The sequence below is a fragment of the Etheostoma cragini genome, chromosome 24 (assembly GCF_013103735.1).
Source record: "Etheostoma cragini isolate CJK2018 chromosome 24, CSU_Ecrag_1.0, whole genome shotgun sequence".
Taxonomy (NCBI): Eukaryota; Metazoa; Chordata; class Actinopteri; order Perciformes; family Percidae; genus Etheostoma; species Etheostoma cragini.
The window spans coordinates 44,677-48,582 of record NC_048430.1 but is presented as its reverse complement, the minus strand read 5'-3'; the positions used below and the strand labels follow the sequence as shown (position 1 = coordinate 48,582).

General features: G+C 45.4%; 1 long non-coding RNA gene across 1 annotated transcript in view; it reads right to left on the bottom strand.

Moving 5' to 3' along the window:
- Positions 1-278: 278 nt before the first annotated feature.
- Positions 279-3,906, bottom strand: part of LOC117939668 — a 15,043-nt gene continuing 11,415 nt past the window's right edge. Inside the window, exon 3 of the long non-coding RNA XR_004655645.1 lies at positions 279-289. This is a non-coding gene — a long non-coding RNA (uncharacterized LOC117939668). The remainder of the gene's footprint in view (positions 290-3,906) is intronic.

Sequence of the window (3,906 nt, the reverse complement as noted above, 5' to 3'; positions counted from 1 at the left end):
CCCCCCCCCCGACGGCCTCCCTTTTGTTTTCATTCGCCCTGTTAATCAATTCACGCTAATCAGCTAATGAATCGTTTAATCCGCCAACAGATTACAGCATCATCAGAGTCCCGCTTTACTCCGATCAGACGTCTCACCTTCCCCTTAATCCCCCCCAAAACGGGCCGGGCCTCTGGGCTGCTGGGGGGGCGGGGGTGGATCCCTAGAGCGCTGGTTGGGAATGATTGAGCTGCACCTTATAACCCCTCTGATCTGAAACCCTGCAACCATCGTCCAGTCCTGCAGACAGCTGGCCGTCTGATCCCCCACAGATTGGTTTTAGTGGCAAGCATAAAGCTGATTAGCACCCATCGCTGGTCCCGCTAACCCTTCACAGACACCTCTGCCCTCGGGACGCAGCATCTCCCGCTGCAACATCGTGTTGCTGTGGTTCCTCGGTCATCAAGTCTGGTCTTCATCTGAGCCTCTCCGGCGCCCTCGTTAACCATAACGAGCTAGGTCTTTCCGCACCTCTCTGAATTAGAGGATGAGCGTTGTTAGACACGTCGTTAATGAGCTGTAAATACAGACTGATGTGTTATCCTGCTCAGGAGGTCAGCCGGGGTTGCAAGGTCCTGCCGGGGTTGCTAGGTCCTGCCGGGGTCGCTAGGTCCTGTTGGGGTTGCCAGGTCCTGCCGGGGTTGCTAGGTCCTGTTGGGGTTGGCAGGTCCTGCTGGAGTTGCCAGTCCTGCTGGGGTTGCTAGGTCCTGTTGGAGTTGCCAGTCCTGCTGGGGTTGCTAGGTCCTGTTGGAGTTGCCAGTCCTGCTGGGGTTGCTAGGTCCTGTTGGGGTTGCCAGGTCCTGCCGGGGTTTCCAGATTCAGTGAACTTACGGTAACTTGCGTTTATTCATGAAGGGCTTTTAACAGGCAAGCCGGGTCTGAAGGACTTCAAGTTACATGGCAGGAGGGACCATGTGGGGAGAAAAACTGGGGGGACAGCAAGAAAAATGAAGATTTGGGACATTGACTGTAGAGGACAGAGGACTCTCATGCATCTACCTATCTCAACTCATTTGAACTCAATAGTAAAACAGGACGAGTATGAAGATACCTCACCGTGATGTGAGACAGTTTTTTCAAAGTTTTTCTCACTTTTTCTAATATTTTTAACACTTTTTCCCCCCCAATGTTCTGTTGCCTTGTTCGACTTTTTCAAACTCCAATATTTCTCATATAAAAAAACAACAACTTGGAAACGGGTCAAATTTGACCCTAGGACAATGTTTAGTTGCTTTTCAATATAAAACATATGACATTTTTTTTGTTTTTTCAACATTTTTATCGTTTTTTTACCCCTAACGCGGTCTCCGGGGGACGTAACAACGGGGAAATGAAGCGCCACACGTGGGAGGGAATCCTGTTATTTTGGGGAAGTAAAAAGAACATTGACTTCGGAAAACAGGTCAATTGGACCCGGGGCCAACACCAGGGTTTAAAACCTCTTCCGGTGGTCTTAGGTCTTGTTCGGCTCAAAGGGGGCGAGCGTAAGGTTCAGATCCCATGGTGCCTCTTTCAGACAGGAAACAGCCACAAAAAGACAAAATAAAAGCTGAAATTATTCAAGACAGACACAAGTGGGTTAAAGTGGCGTTTTAATCCCGAGGCTTTGCGGTCCCACCCGTTGCGTCCGGGCCACATCTGAAGCGCCGTGCATGTTGTTACGCCGCTCAAATTACAGGTTTGGACTTGTTTAACATCCACAAAGTCCTGGTCTGCTTTTGAAGAGCTTCACACAGACACACACACACACACACACACACACACACACACACAAACACACACACAGGGGGAATATCGGCTGAGAAATCCTTGAATGGTTTAAACATTTTGGGAGCTGTGAGTTGGATCTGTATGGAGCGAGAACAATGACTAATCTGTGGCATTGAAAGTAAAATTTGACATTGAAACAACAAGTATCAGCAGATAAAAAACTGTTGAACTGATGTTTAAAATACGAACATCAACAAGTAACAATCTCACAATCCTTTGATATTGTTTAACTTTGATTGATTTGTTTGCATCATGATGGTTTTTCAATGTCAATTTTAATTTTTTCGTGATGTCTGTGTCTTTTTTTTATGCTGTCTCATCCCAAAAATCCCTCAAAAATAAAGGATTTATCCCCAAAATATCCCAAAAATAAGAAATATATCCCAAAAATAAGAGATATATCCCGAAAATAAGAAATATATCCCAAAAATAAGAAATGTATCCCCAAAAAAAGAAACATATCCCAAAAATTAGAAATATATCCCAAATATATCCCAAAAATAAGAAATATATCCCAAATATATCCCAAAAATAAGAGATATATCCCAAATATATCCCAAAAATAATATATATATATATATATATATATATAATATATCCCAAAAATAAGAAATATATCCCAAATTTATCCCAAAAATAATATATATATCCCAAATGTATCCCAAAAATAATATATCCCAAATATATATCAAAAATAATATATATATATATAATATAATAATATAAATTAGAAATATATCCCCAAAATAACAATGTAATATTATACCCACAAGCCACGCCCCTTTGTCCCTCCCCTTAGGCCCCTCCCCCCTAAGTCAAAACAGTGACATTGTAAAAAGAAACTCAATCAAAGTCAGATAATATCAAAGGCTTGTGAGATTTTTACTTTTTAATGTGCGCATTTTATACATCAATTCAACAGTTTTCAATGCTGATATTTGTGGTTTCAATGCCAAATTTTCAGATTACCGTCCCTAACCCTAACCCAACACCCCGGGTTACCGTCCGTGCAGATCCGTGTCACGTTTCGTCCTCCGCTCGTGTTCAAAAAGTCCTTAAAAAAGCGAGTTGGTCCTCACACTGAACCAGGTGAAAAGGCAGGTATCCGGTGTCCTCACTTTAAAGGTGTAAATCAACCTCTGGGCCCTTTAACAGAGCTCTCCATTGTGTAGCCGCTCCACAAAAACCACCTTGCCTGAGACTGAGTTTACAGCCGCCCGGTCCAGATTGAGTTACCGTGTCTCTGCCGGGCCGGTGCCAACTTCTCAATTGTGTTTCACGCCGGTTTTCAGGGCGAACAAAGCCGGCGACAGTTGACCCGCGGGTTGAAGAAAGAGAGCGGACGGGAACGGCGGAGATGTACAGGGAGATATGTTCCTCGTGCATTCTTCGCCACTATGGACGTAATCTCCGATCAAAGACAGACAAAAGTGCCTGTAAGGTGTGTTTCGGGGCTCTGGCGGCCACCCGCCTCCCACCCGTATCCCCTCCGCAACTGGCGCCGGGGCAACAGGACTCCACGCTCGAGTCTTCCTGTCTTCTTTTAACGCGGGACAATGGATTAAAAGCTGTTTCTGGAAGAAGAAGAAGAAGAAGAAGAAGAGAGAGAGAGAATGAGAAAGGAGGACAAAGACTCATTTCCTGAGGTGCGTTCAGGGTCTGCACGGATCAACTTAAACTTGGTTTAATGGCGGGAAAAAGGGGTCGGTGCGTCGGCCGCGTGGTCCTAAAGGGGTTGGGTTAGTGTCTTCATTAATCAGAGGTGGGTTCTGGGTAACGTGCAATCAACCAATCACAGGTCCTCTCCCGTTCCCTTTAACAGCCAGCATAGTGTGTGTCCCTGTGTGTGTAACAAGCGTGTGTCCCTGTGTTTGTAACAGGCATAGTGTGCGTCCCTGTGTGTAACAAGCGTGTGTCCCTGTGTGTGTAACAAGCGTGTGTCCCTGTGTGTGTAACAAGCATAGTGTGCGTCCCTGTGTGTGTGTGTAACAGGCATAGTGTGCGTCCCTGTGTGTGTAACAAGCGTGTGTCCCTGTGTGTGTAACAAGCGTGTGTCCCTGTGTGTGTAACAAGTGTGTGTCCATGTGTGTGTAACAA